The 14,390-nt window shown below is 56.0% G+C and overlaps 2 protein-coding genes across 13 annotated transcripts in view; one reads left to right on the forward strand and one right to left on the reverse strand.

Moving 5' to 3' along the window:
* Positions 1-711: 711 nt before the first annotated feature.
* LOC127462835 (zinc finger protein 239-like) overlaps positions 712-14,390 on the reverse strand; it is a 306,020-nt gene continuing 292,341 nt past the window's right edge. For 4 of the 11 annotated variants that reach the window (XM_051771749.1, XM_051771757.1, XM_051771756.1 and 1 more), the window contains exon 5: positions 712-1,120. The gene's annotated coding sequence lies outside the window, so the exon portion shown is untranslated. The remainder of the gene's footprint in view (positions 1,121-14,390) is intronic. The other 7 variants (XM_051771752.1, XM_051771750.1, XM_051771753.1 and 4 more) reach the window with 3 other exon arrangements.
* The window catches only part of LOC127462846 (zinc finger protein 239-like), a 293,082-nt gene continuing 292,674 nt past the window's right edge, over positions 13,983-14,390 (forward strand). For both annotated transcript variants that reach the window (XM_051771793.1, XM_051771794.1), the window contains exon 1: positions 13,983-14,389. The gene's annotated coding sequence lies outside the window, so the exon portion shown is untranslated. The remainder of the gene's footprint in view (position 14,390) is intronic.

The raw sequence follows: 14,390 nt of genomic DNA on the forward strand, positions 1-14,390 counted from the left end.
GCCACGACTCCTGCTGCACTGGCCATTCAGTGCAGGCCATGCCTGCAGTGCCAGTGTATGGTCACTATGGCAGCACCATATGGCAGCAGGTGTTTCAGAATCTGTCTGGTTTCAATATTCCAAGTCCTCTGGGAGCACATGGGACAAGCCTGAAGACAAGGAGCCCGGGTCGTGGCCCTCTTGGTTGTGAACTCTGCGTGTCCAAACAGAACAGGGGCAGAGGTGGGACCAAGCAGAGTCTGCACCCGCACTGAGTTCATGGGAATGCAAAGGGAGGATGGACCTTGGCTGAGTGCTTGGAGAGAGAGAAGGTTGTTTCTCCAAGTGGAAATGCACTTTAACCAGCCTGCATGACCAGCATGTGCTATTCTCTTGTGGCTGAACACAGCCAGCACATGAGGCGAGGGGAATGTGTGGGATCAGGGCACTGCTTTGGGGCAATGCTGGGAATTCCAGTGGACTAAAAGACAAACACCAGGTGCTGCTCACGAGAGAAGAGGAATAAAAGGGAACATGGAAAAGTGTCGGTGGACAAGTCCCGAAATGGAACTCTGTGTGTGCAGCCTCATTTTCTCCTTCAGCACCCACAGGAGAGGGGGGAAAAAGTGGGGGTTGGGACCCCAAAACTCTTTTGGGGGAAACTGGGCACTGAGGGGAATATGGGAAAGTGGGAGGAACAGGGAGAAGGGTGGAAAAGGCAGAGTGGTCTGGTTGGTCCAATGGTCCCATGAAGGTCTTTGGCACAGAAGGGTTGGCAAAGGGGGGTGGCCCCCTGAGCTCCCAACTTCCTGTGGGGTGCTGGGGGCTGCTGGATCCAATCTCAGCCTTGGATCATGCCAACACTTTCAGTTTAAAGGAATTACAGAGGTATGACTGAACCACTTTTGTCACCCAGGTTTTAATGATGGCAAATCAGATCTATTGATAAAAATGAATTATTTAGGGTTACAAATGATCAGACAAAAGATCTTCATCACAATTAATTACTGCACAATAGAAACACTAAAACTACCAGTAGTACAGGATAAGATAGGACAGTGCTCTACACTAAAGCAATTGTTGAAGCAATTCTACTAAAGCTGGCACAAAAGCAATAATTCTTAATTAGAGATGGATGGAACTCCCCAGACCAAAGCTATTGGGGAGATCTCTAGAGGCTCTCAACCTCCAGGAGTGACCTTGGGGGGTCCCCAGCCAAGGCAGGAATCTCCACCCACACCCCCTCCAGAAGGGTTCTGTTGGAAGAACCTGCCCCTGTGAAAGGGGACTGTCCCCTTTGTGGGACACGGAGGATGTGGGGGGGTCATAGGGTTCACAGGAAGGGACACAGGACATGGGTGGTGACGTATGTGGGGGGGGACATGCGTGAAAACATCCCCCCTCGGGGGTCATAGGGGGAGTCCCAGAGGGTCATAGGGGACACGGGGGGTCACAGGGGACACGGGGGGGTCAAAGGGGACATGGGGGGTCACAGCGGACACGGGAGGGTCACGGGGACACGGGGGAATACAGGGGGCACGTGAGGTCACAGGGGTCACAGGAAGGGACATGGGTGGTGACGTGCGGGGGGGGGGGGGGAACACACGTGGAAATACCCCCCTTCCTGCTCTCCCCCTCCCCCCTTCCTGTTTCGCCCTCTAAAGGCGCTGCCTTTAAAGGACCGGAGGCGGCTCCAGAGCCGGGATCGGGATCGGGATCGGGACACCAGGACTGGGGTCAGGATACTGGGAACAACACCAGGACCCCTGGGGACACTGGAGACACTGGGGGGGGGACATTAGGGGGAGACATTGGGGACACTGGGGACACTGGGGGGGGACATTAGGGACACTGGGGACAAAGAGAGACCCTCGGACCCCTGGGGACCCCTGTGGACACTTGGGGACACTTGAGAACACCTGGGACACTTGGAGACATCTGGGGACACTGTGGAGGGGGGAACAGGGACCTCCCCGGACCCCTGGGGACACTTGGGGACACCTGGGACACTTGGGGACACCTGGGGACACTGTGAGGGGAGAACAAGGACCCCCCAGACCCCTGGGGACACTTGGGGACACCTGGGGACACTATGGGGGGAGAACAGGGACCCCCCGGACCTCTGGGGACACTTGGGGACCGCCCTCTGCCCGCCCCCTTCAGCTTCTCCCTGGAGACCATGTGAGACCTGCGGCCCCCCCTCAAGTCCTTGGGGGTTCTCAACCTCTTCGACCCCGAGGCCGCCGACTTCACCCCCCTCTCAGGTAAAGGGGGGGCTGGGGGTCGCTGGGGGGGTCCAGTGGGGTCCTGGGGGTCCTTGGGAGAGTCCTTGGGGGATCCTGGGGGTCCTTGGGGTGGTTCTGCGGATCCCTGGGGGCATCTGGGGGGGTCTTGGGGGTCCGTGGGTTACCTGGGGGTCTCTGGGGGTCCCTGGGTGGTTCTGAGAGTCCTGGGGGTCCTTGAGGGGGTCCTGGGGATCCCTGGGGCATCTGGGGGGGTCCAGGGGGTCTCTGGGGGAGTCCCTGGGGGGTCCTTGGGAGGGCCCTGGGGATCCCTGGGGACATCTGGTGGGCTCTTAGGAGTCCCTGGGGAGTCCTAGGGGTCCCTGGGGGGCACTGGTGGGCTTGGGGGGAGCTCCAAGACCCCTCTTGGGTCTCATTTCCCCTCCCCCCTCTCCCCCTTTCCCACAGCTGCCATCGTTTATTCCTGAATGGCCCCCCTTGAAATCATCCTGGATCGACCCTTCTTCTTCCTCATCCGACAGACCCTCACAGGGATTTGGGGATTTGGGTTTGGGGGGGGTCTGTGCCCCTTGGATTTGAGTCTGGGGGGGCTTCATATTCCATTTATGTGGGTTTTGGGCGCCTCTTCCCCTTGGATTTGGGTCTGGAGGGGTTTGTGCCCCGCAGATTTGGGTCTGGGGGGGTTTCTGCCCCTTGGATTTGGGTCTGGGAAGGTCTGTGCCCCACGGATTTGGGTCTGGGGGGGTTTCTGCCCCTTGGATTTGGGTCTGGGGGGGTCTGTGCCCCACGGATTTGGGTTTGGGGGGGCTCCATCCCCCTTGGGTCGGGGGTTTGGGGTCTGTGCCCCACAGATTTGGGTCTGGGGGGGCTCCCTGACCCCTCTCTCTCCCCACAGGTACCGTCCTCTTTGTGGGGCAGGTAATGGAGCCCTGAGAGCCCCACGGGAGGGGGGGTCACCCCACATCGGGGTCACCTCACATCGGGGTCACCCCACATCGGGGTCACCCCCACCTTGGGGACACTCCCACCTCGGGGTCACTCCACAGCTGGGGAGTCCCCCACGGAGTCTGTGGGGTCTGGAGAGTTGTATTTTATTGGGGAGAGTAATATATTGGGGGGGCCACCTCCATGCTCCAGAAGTAGGGGCAGTCGTGTCCTGGTGTGGGGCCACCCCTGTCTTGGTTTTGGGGTCAATCGTGTCCTGGATTTGGAGTCAAAAACCCTTTCATGGTGTTGGGGTCAACGTCCCATCAGCCTCCATGTCCCCTTTTTGAGGAAGCCCCTCCCCGTTGCCCTGGTGACAGGCCGTGCCCATGTTGTCATAGTGACAGACCACGCCCCTACAGTTGCCTTGAAAAAGAGACCACCCCCATCACCTTGGCAACTGGCCACACCCCCTTTCCATTGCCTTGGAAACCGGCCGCTCCCTTGGTGACAGGCCACGCCCCCTTCGTCTGGAAGCCCCTCCCTGTTTCCTCGGTTTCTGTTGCCCTGGCTACAGGCCATACCCCCTTCTCGGCAGGCCCCCGTTGCCATGACGACAGACCACGCCCCTCCCCGTTGCCTTGAAAACAGGCCACACCTCCTCCCGTTGCCATAGCGACAAACAACGCCCCTCTTTCCATTCTCTTGCAGACAGGCCACGCCCTCTTTTACGAAAAGCCCCAACCCATTTATTTGTCCACAGGCCACGTCCTCTCATCGTTGCCACTGCCTACAAACCACGCCCCTCCACTGTTTCCATGACAACAAGCCCGCCGGGCCCCTCCCCGCCGTCCTAAACCGGAAGCGGCGCGCTGTGCGCGGTGACGTCACAGCTGAAAGCGGCGGCCCCGGCGCGGCGCTGCCGGAGCAGCCCCGTTCGACCCTCACCGCGGACCCCCCCTGGGATCCCCCGGAACCCCCGCCCCGACCCCCGGCCACGGCCACGGCCACGGCCGAGGCCCCGCCCCCGGGACACGGCGCTATGGTGAGTTGGGGGGGCTCCGGGAGGGAATTTGGGGGGGGTAAGTCACGTGACGGGGGGCACGTGGTGCACGGGGGGGCGAGGGGGATGATCGTGATCCAGGATGCGACCTTTGACCTTCTGACCCGGAGCTGGGCTCGGGTTCCCACGGCCCCACGTAACCGATCGTGATTTAACCCCCCCTCCCCTTCTTCCCCTCAAACCCACAGGAACCCTCCCAATGAATGGGCATTGAGCCCCCACACGGCCCCTCCAAAACCCTCAGGGGTCCCTTCATGAAACCCCTAACCCCACAGGGACCCCCCCCATGACTTATACCCCTCTTGGACCCCCCCAAAACCCACAGGGATCCCCCCATGGCTCCCCCAAACCCCAAGGGACCCTCCCCCCATTCCATGACCCCACCCCACCATGGCCCCCACCCCCCTCCCAAACCCCACAGGGACCCTCCCCCCATTCCCTGACTCCCACTCATGGCCTCTCCAAAACCCACAGGGACCCCCCCATGAAACACCCAAACCCCACAGGGATCCCCCCTGTGTCCCCCCCCATGACCAAACACACCTCCTGCCCCCCCCAACTGCCCCCAACCCCACCGTGACCCCCCCATTCTCCCCCCAAAACCCACAGGGACTCTCCCCCATGAAACACCCAAAACCCAGAGGGACCCCCCCAGGGCCCCCCCATGACCAAACCCCCTCCTGTCCCCCAGTGACCCCCCCCAAGACCCCCAGTAACCACCCCCAGTCCCCCCAGATGTGGTTCCTGCTGCTCTTCAGCTTCACACCCACTTAGACCCCCCCACTCCCTGACCCCAAAACCCCCTGAAACTTCCCCAAACTCCCTCCAAACCCCTCCAAACTCCCCCCAAATCCTCTCCCCAAGCCCCTCAGTGACCCCCCCGGACCCCCCAGATGCAGTTCCTTCCACCAAGGGAAGCTGAGACTGCAGAACCCCTCACTCTGTGACCCCCAAACCCCACATACACCCCCCAACCCCCCCCCGAATCCCCTCCTCAAGCCCCCTGGTGACCCCCCCGACCCTCCCAGATGCGGTTCATGCTGCTGTACAGTTGCCAAGGGAAGCTGAGGCTGCAGAAGTGGTACCTGGCCATGGCCGACAAGGACAAGAAGAAGATGGTTTGGGAGCTCATGCAGGTGGTGCTGGCCCAGAAACCCAAAATGTGCAGCTTCCTTGAGTGGAGGGACCTCAAGGTGGTCTACAAGAGGTGAAGCCCCCTGCAAAAAACCCTGGGGAAATCGGGTTTTCTGCCCCGAAACGGCATTTTGGGGGGAGGGCGGTTTACGACAAAAAAAATGATGAAAAAGTGGGTTTTAACCCCAAAAAAGTGGTTTTTCTCCTGCCAAAAACCAGTTATTCAAGGAAAGCTCGCCTTGCAGCAGAGAAAAGCGGCTTGCCCATCAAAAAAAGTGGCTTTTCCAAAAAAAAAGTAGGTTTTCACCAAAAAAGGAGCTTTATTACCAAAAAAAGATTTTCAACAAAATAGAAGAGATTTTCCAATAAAAAACACAACTCTTCCAAAAAAACCAGATTTTCCACAAAAAAGGAGCTTTTCCACCAAAAAAGAGCTTTCTCACCAAAAAAAGCAGCTTTGCCACAAAAAACCAGCAGCTTTTCCACAAAAAAAGCACCTTTTCGAAAAAGAAAAGGAGTTTTTGCACCAAAAAGGGAGCTTTCCCACAAAAAGAGCAGCTTTCCCACCAAAAAAAGCATATTTTTCCCCAAAAAACCCCACCTTCTTCCCAAAATCTGCCTTTCCCAGCAAAAATCCACCTTTCTCACCAAAAATCCAGCTTTTCCCTGAAAAATCCACCTGTTCCACCTAAAATTCTCCCAAAAAATCCCCTTTTTTCTTCCCTCAAAAAAATCCCCCTTTTTCCCTAAAAATCCACCTTTTCCACCTAAAAATCCACCTTTTTCCCTGAAAATCCCCCTTTCTTCCCAAATTCCATCTTCTCTCCCAAAAAACCCATCTTTCCCATCCCAATTTTGACCCCTCTCAACACCTCAAGTTGAGTTGGCCATGAAGAGTTGACCACAAAGAGTTGGCCACAGTTGGGTTGGCCATGGTGGGTACAACCCTCCAACATTTGGGCGTTCCTTAGGGACACCCCCCATCTCTGGCTGGGTTTTTGGGGGTTCAGGGCCCCCCCCCATAATTTTGCCCCCCCGGTGCATTTTGATGCCTCCTGTGTTGGGTTGACCATAAAGGATTGACCATAAAGAGTTGGCCATGAAGAGCTGGCCATGGTTGGGTTGACCATGGTGGGCACAACCCCCTCACCTTCGTGCGTTCCTTGGGGACACCTCTCACCTCTGAGTGGGTTTTTGGGGGTCCAGGAGACCCCCTTTTTACCCCCCACCCTCATGAACTTCAGTGAGGCTCTGTAGTGTCCCAATGGCCCCTTGATTCCAGGAGTTTCTGCAGTGTCCCAATAACCCCTTGGTTCCATGAGGTCCTGCAGTGTCCTAATAGCCTCCTGATTCCACAAGGTTTCCCAGTGTTCCAGTGTTCCTTTTGTTCCATGAGGGTCTGCAGTGTAACAGGGTCCCTTTGGGGCCATAAGGCCTTGCAGGGTCACAGTGGCCCCTTGATTCCATGAGGTTCCACAGTCTCCAGAGGTTCCTTTAGTTCCATGAGGCCCTGCAGTCCCCAAATGCCCTTCGGATTCTCGGAAATATCCCATTGTCCCAGGGTCCCTTGTGCTTCAGAAGTAGCTGCAGTGGGACAGTGGCCCCTTGGTTCCATGAGCTCTGCAGTGTTCCAGGAATCCTTGGGTTCCAGGAGAGCCTGCAGTTTCACAAGGAGCACTTGAATGCAGGAGGTTCTACAGGGTCCCAATGGCCCCTGGATTCTGGGAGGTTCAGAAATATCTCAGCGCTCCCTTGGTTCCAGGAGGACACACATGTCACCAGCAACCCTGGGTTCCAGGAGGTTTGACAGTGTCTCAGAATTCCTTTGATTTCATGAGGCCCAGAATTGTCCCAATGAACTCCTGATTCCATGAGCCCCCTCAATGTCACAATGGTCCCTTGGTTCCATGATTTTCTGCAGCGTCCCAGGGTTTCTTTTGTTCCATGGGTGACACCTGCAGTGTCACAATGGGCCCTGAATTCCAGGAGTTTTCCCAGGGTGACAGTGCTCCCTTGATTCCATGAGATCTCACAGTGTCCCAGGGCTCCTTTGGCTCCAGAAGGCCCCGCAGTGTCACAATGGTCCTTGGTTCCATGAGGTTCCACCATGTCCTTGCTGGAACATGCATGGTTGTAATGCTGCCCCACCTGCAGAGCTGCCTCCAGCTCTGGGCTCCAGCACAGGAAGGACATGAACCTGTTGGAGCGAGTCCAGAGGGGAGCAGCAAGAGGATCAGAGGGATGGAGCAGCTCTGCTGTGAGGAAAGTGTAGCAGTACGTTCGGATACATGTCCGGAATAAAGACTAGTGCCAAAAATACTCAAGCACACAAAATATCTTTTATTACAGTGAGAATAATAATACTAATAATAAACTTAACAAGAGGGATTAAAAACTAAAAAAAGAAAAAAGGATACAAAATAACTATCTTATCAGGTGGCATTAAAACAAATACTACGAACAGCATTTTAATACAGTATTAACTAGTGAAAAAGGGATACCAAAAAAGGATCTTAACACAATATTATGGATAACACGATATTGGTTAGTTAAAAGGGAAACTAAAGGAAAAATACTATAAACATAAAAGGGGAATTAAAGGAACACAAAAAGGATATTAAAAAGTTTGTTCTCTCAGTTGCTTCCTATCAAAAACTGTGCTTACCCACACAGACAGGCCAGGGCTGTCAGGATCTGCAGCAGCTGGTCGGTACCCATGCTTAGCGGGCGTCCCCGCGGAGCAACACAGTCTCGGTGGTAGGATGAGGATCGCTCAACTCAGCAGCTCCGACACCCCATTTTTATCAGTTCCACATTACACTACGTAGGGCCAGTACCCAGTATAAGGTGATGCCTGAATGGCAGCCAAACACCGCCTGATCATTACCTCATGGCAGCAGTCTGCGCATGCCCTACTTGTAGGGCAAGGGGCGAGCGACCCCTGCCCACATAATCTTCCTCCCATCATCATCTTTCTCACCCCTATGGATGATCTCTACCATTGTGTTTCAAGGGTAGATGTATCTATCTTGCAATATGTAGCAAAACCAAGGAAGAACTCAGCTCTGATAATAGGGGATATCAAACTGACTTGCTAAAAAGCACAATGGACCTTACAAGTTGACTTGCTAAAAAGCACAATGGACCTTACAATTAGCTTGTGCCATAAGCTACATTGTACCATACTCTAGCTGGTTTCACATCCTAATATGATTCCGTTCTCACGCCTCTATGCTCCATTGATCATCTAATTCAAAAGTACCCCCCTTACAGAATGGCTGAGAGAATTAGAATTGTTCAGGCTGGAGAAGAGAAGGCTTTGAGGTGACCTAATTGTGGCCTTCCAGTGCCAACAAGAAAGATGGAGAGAGACTTTGGACAAGGGCCTGGAATGACAGGACAAGGGGCAGTGGCTTCACACGGATAGAGGGAAGGGTTGGAGGAGATAGTAGGAAGGAATTCTTGACTCTGAGGGTGCTGAGATGCTCTTTAAGGCCCCTCCCAACCCAAAGCATTCCATGATTTTGGGACTGGTGGGGGAGGTGATGGTTGGAGCTGTCTGGGGCACAGGGACACAAAATGAGGGAGTTTTCCATTGTGGGGGAAGGAAGGAGGGAGCAGCAGAACTGACCCCTTGGACACCTGGCAGGCAGACTTTGGCTGGAAGCTGGTGATGGGGAGCTGAGTGAAGCCCCCACAATCCAGGAGGAAATGGTCAGTGACCCGCTCTGCCAGTGAGACCCCCACAAGTGCCTGGGCCCACATGGGATGCACCCAGGAGTCCTGAGGGAGCTGGAGAAAGAGCTGGCCAAGCCACTCTCACTCATTCCCCAGCAGTGCTGCAGAACTGCACAAGTCCCAGCTGACTGACAACAAGCAAATGGAATGCCCATCCCCAGGAAGGGCCAAAAGGAGCATCTGGGCAACTCCTGGCCTGTCCCATTGGCCTCAGGACTGGGGAAGTCCACGCAGCAGATCCTCCTCAGTGCCATCCCATGGCACGGGCAGGACAACCAGGGGATCAGGCCCAGCCAGTGTGGGGTTGGGAAAGGCAGGTCCTGCCTGACCAACCTCATCTCCTTTTCTGACAAAGGACCCACTCAGCATCTGAGGGAAAGGCTGGGGATGTGTCTCTCTAGGTTCAGCAAAGCCAACTTTGGCACCATCTCCCCCAGCATCTCCTGCACAAACTGCTCATGGCTTGCCCGGGGAACTGTTTGCTGAGTGCCAAAGTGTCTGATGGCCCAGGGAGTGGTGGGGAATGGAAGGAAATCCAGGTGGGGCTGGTCACTAGTGGGGTTCCCAAGGGCTCAGGGTTGGGGCTGCTCCTGTTTAACACCGTTCTTGATGATCTGGGCCAGGAGATCGAGTGCCCTCTCAGTAAAGTCATGGACAACACCAAGTTGAGTGAGTGTGAGTTGAGTTGGGTGTGAGTGTGGATGTGCTGGAGGGCAGGAAGGTTGTGCAGAGGGATCTGGACAGGCTGGATCAATAAGGCCAAGTGTCAGGGCCTGCCCTTGGCTCCCAACAACCCCCTGGAACACTCCAGACTTGGGGCAGAGGGGCTGGAGAGCTGCTCAGCAGGAAGAGACTTGCGGGTGTTGCTTGACAGAGACTGGATATGAGCCAGAGTGTGCCCAGAGGGGCAAGAAGGCCAAGGGCATCCTGGCCTTTGTGGAGAAGAGTGTGGCCAGCAGGAGCAGAGAACTGATTGCCCCTCTGTGCTGGGCACTGCTGAGGCCCCACCTGGAGTGCTGTGTCCAGTTCTGACCCCTCAGTGCAAAAAGGCCCTTGAGGGGCTGGAGCGTGTCCAGAGAAGGGAACGGAGCTGGGGAAGGCTCTGGAAAACATGTCTGCTGAGGGACGGCTGAGGGAACTGGGCTTGTTGAGTCTGGAGAAGGGGAGGCTCAGGGGGGACCTCGTTGCTCTCTACAATGACCTGAAAGGAGGTTTTTAGTGGGGTCGGGGTTGGTCTCTTCTACCAAGGCTGTAGTAAAAGGTTGAGAGGGAATGGCCTTAAATTGCATTGGGCAAGGTTCATATTATATATGAAAAAACCCTTTTTCCCTCTGAGGGAGTGTTCAGGCATTGCAACAAATAGCCCAGGGTAGGTGGTGGAGTCTCTGGAAGTGTTCAGGTGGCATCTGGATGTGGCACTTCTGGATGGGGTTTAGGGGTGATTCTGGTGGTGCTGGGTTGACAGTTGGACTAGAAGATCTTGAAGTTCTTGAAGGTCTCTCCTCAGGTTTGATGTTCTGGGACTCAACCTCCCCCTCCCCCCTTCCTCCTTGAGGGTCATGAAATGCCTGGGGCTGTTGCTGTGCTGCTGAGCTGGGCCAGGCTCCTGGCACACAGGGAGCTCCTGGCAAGTGGACAGCGCTGCAGAGAGACAGCTCTGCCCAGGAGCAGCTCCTCTGCACAGCCCAGCAGGGCTGAGGGCACTGCCAGGCCAGCTCAGGGACACCAGCAGGGCACAGACAGAGCTTCAAGGGGCTCAGCACAGGCAGGATGGCTGAGAGCTCCCTGCAGGAGGAATCTTGGCAGGGCTGCACATGGTGAGTCTGTGGCTGCAGGGCAGTGAAGGGGCAGCTCCTGGAGGCATCTCCTAAAGCTGGCCCAGCCCCAGCTGATGGGATGGGTGGGCAGGGGCTGTTTTGGGGCACTTTGGAAGAGCTGTGAAGCCGGGGGTCAGCCAAGGGTGCCCAGGGCTGTGGGGCAGAGCAGGGTCCTGCAGCCCAGGGTGCTGTGCTGGGCAGGGACTCTGCTGCCTGCCAGGGGCAGCTCTCAGCCAGCTCGGGAGCTGCTCCCAGGGCTGGGGCAGAAGGGCTGTGGGCAAGGAGAAATCCCTTGTAGGTGAGGGCAGGATCCTTTTGATGCCCTGGTGTTGCAGGGTCAGACCTGCTCACAGCTCCAGATCACTACAAGATATTTAACAGGGAGGATCTGACCAAGCACACAAAGTCAGGGGCTTTGGGTAGGCACTGGGACAGAGAAATTGTTCTCTCAGTTTAGGAAGAAGCACTTAAATGCAAAGTCTTTTACTCTCAGAGATGAATAATTCAAGGGCTCTCAAAAATCAGACAGGGTCCTGGGCAGTGATGAGCCTTCCCTTGGGGGTCAGCACTCTCCCATCCCAGCCCTTTTCTTCTCTCCTGGAGGGCTTGTGTCCTGAACTGTCCATCAGAGCTGCGCCTCTAGGCTGGCACAGAGGAGATTTCTCACAGCTCCTCTGTCATCAAGAGAAGTGGTGTTATTAAACATTAATCTGTGTGTGAATTCATCTTCAAGGCAGCACAAGGTGAAACACAGGGCAGATGGGAACTGCCTGATGGACACTGCTGCTTTCCTGGCTCTGCACCAAGCCTCAGAGAGCTGAGCCCTTTTGCCTGTCTCTTCACACTGTCAGTCATAAAACTGAGGCTTTCAAAGCCTCAGATGAACATCTATCACAATAACAATATAACAATGAAGATCTGAACCCCTGAAATGATGATGGTGGAAAATAAAAAAACTCAAATACTATTTTGAGGACATGCTAAGCCTCTGTTCTGTAGACCACACTCCTTAGAGTCATGAAAATGAATTTGTCCATAGAAGGTGGGTTACATCTGACATCCCCTGTGTCTGTCACAAACCAGCTCCATGTCCCCACTACAGCAGAGCAAAGCTGAGTTCTACACAGCACATGGCCAGAGCTCCTGCTCTTCACACCACCCTCAGCCAGCACAAAACAGAAAAAAGGAAATGCATTTCAGTTTCAGTTTATTTCTAGGAAAAATGGGGCAGCTTTGCTCAGAAGGGTCTGTTCTTCCTTTTCTGCCTTTTCTGATTCTCGGATTCTATTTTTAACAGGACCCTTTGCCGTGAAACAGCAAATGCCCAAGAGCAGCTCACTCCCCCAGTTTTTCTTCCTGGCATTGGCAGACAGGCGGGAGCTGCAGCTCCTGCACTTCTGGCTCTTCCTGGCCATCTCCCTGGCTGCCCTCCTGGCCAACGGCCTCATCCTCAGCGCCGTAGCCTGTGACCACCACCTGCACACCCCCATGGGCTTCTTCCTGCTCAACCTCTCCCTCACAGACCTGGGCTGCATCTGCACCACTGTCCCCAAAGCCATGGACAATGCCCTCTGGGGCACCAGGCACATCTCCTACCAGGGATGTGCTGCTCAGGTCTTTCTGCTCTTCTTCTTCCTTGGAACAGAGTTTTTCCTCCTCACCATCATGTGCTATGACCGCTACGTTGCCATCTGCAAACCCCTGCACTACGGGACCCTCCTGGGCAGCAGAGCTTGTGCCCACATGGCAGCAGCTGCCTGGGCCACTGGCTTTCTCAATGCTCTGCTGCACACAGCCAATACATCACCCTCAGGAATGTGCTCAAGGAATGCTCTGACAAAGCAAATGCCAGTGCTCAGTTGAGAGTGGGAGTGTGCAGGGTTGGCCCAGCAGAACACCAGACCTGCCTAAGCTTCTGCCTAATCCCCACCCTGAGCTCTAAACCCCAAGCCCTGACCATTAAACAGCCCCCAGCCCTTGGGAGCAGGGCAAGGACCTGGAGGGCCCAGAGCAGGCCCAGGGGGTTGGCAGAGGAATGGGAAGTGACCTGGATCTGCTCAGCCCGTGGCACACAAGGAGCAGAGGGGAGGCAATGCTGACAGGAGTCAGCTGTGTCTCAGGATGCCAAGGGGGCCCAGGGCTGGCGAGGGGCTGCCAGGTCACCTCTGTGCCAGCCCTGCCAGGCAGCAGCAGCCTTGAGCACCAAGAGTCAGGGGAGCCGTCTGTGCACACCCCTGAGAGCTGCCCCAGCTGAGTCACTCTCAGGGGCCCTGAGAGGAGGACCCTGGGCAACTTGGTGCTGTCAGGGCACCATTCTGACCCTGAGCAACCCCAGGGACTCCAGGGACCACTCTGACACTACCAGGCATTCTGGAGCTAAAGGGATCCGCAGACACTCTGCAACCTCCTGGAATCATGTTGGGAATCGTGTTGGGACATGGGGACCAAAGGAACCTGGGACTCAGTGGAGCCTCAGGAAATCCAGGGACCATTGTGACACTGGAGAACCACATGGAAACAAGGGGCCATCCTGATGCTCTGGAACCTCCTGGAACCAAGGGGCAATTGTGTCACTACAAGGACTTCTGGATCCAAAGGAACACAGGGACACTGTGGAATCTCCTGGAACCACGGGGCCACTGTGGCATTTGGGGCCTCATGGAACAGAAGGAACCCTGAGACATTCTGGAAGCTCATGGGATAAGAAGGGCCACTGTGACAATACAGGGCCTCATGGAACCAAGGGGCCATCGTGACACTGCAGGGTCTCATGGAAACAAAGAAACCCTGGGAAACTGCAGAACCTCCTGAATTCATTGGGCCATTGTGACTCAGGGCAATCTCCTCCAAGGGGCCACTGTGACACTGCTGGGCCTCGTGGAATCCGAGGGACCCTGGGACACAGTGGAACCTCCTGAAATCAAGGACCTATTGTGATTTTGTGTAAGCTCGTGGAATAAAGTGGCACTGGGACACTGCAGGACCCCATGGAACCAAAGTAATGCGGGGACACTGTGGAATCTCACGGAGCCAAGGGGCCGTGGTGACATTGTGGAGCCTCATGGAACCAAGGGGCCACTGTGACTCGCCAGAACTCCATGGAATCAAGCAGAGCGGCTGCCTCCCCCCCCCACCCCCGCAGGCTCTGCCGCCGCTCGGGCACCTCTGGAGTCAGCGTTTCCTTTGGCAGCACAACTTATCTCAGACGAGAGAGTTTCCCAGAGTTGGCTTTCCCACCGTCCCTTCAAAGCCCGGCTCCCCACAGCTCCCTTTGGGGGTGACCCCCCGCCCCTCGCACTCCCTTTGCGGCCCCACCCGCTCTTTCCCCCCCCGCCGCTTTCCCTCCGTGCCCGCCCCGCTCACCCGACAGGGCGGGACCGGCAGGGACAGGCCGGGGACGGGCCGAGCGCTGATTGGCTGCGGCGGGGTCTCGAAAGGCGGGGCGTGCACAGAGCGCCATGTTGTCTGCGGGGCAGCGATGGCGGCGGAGGG

This window comes from Manacus candei, unplaced genomic scaffold, assembly GCF_025592945.1.
Source record: "Manacus candei isolate 608988 ecotype Guabito, Panama unplaced genomic scaffold, ASM2559294v1 h1tg000142l, whole genome shotgun sequence".
Classification (NCBI taxonomy): Eukaryota; Metazoa; Chordata; class Aves; order Passeriformes; family Pipridae; genus Manacus; species Manacus candei.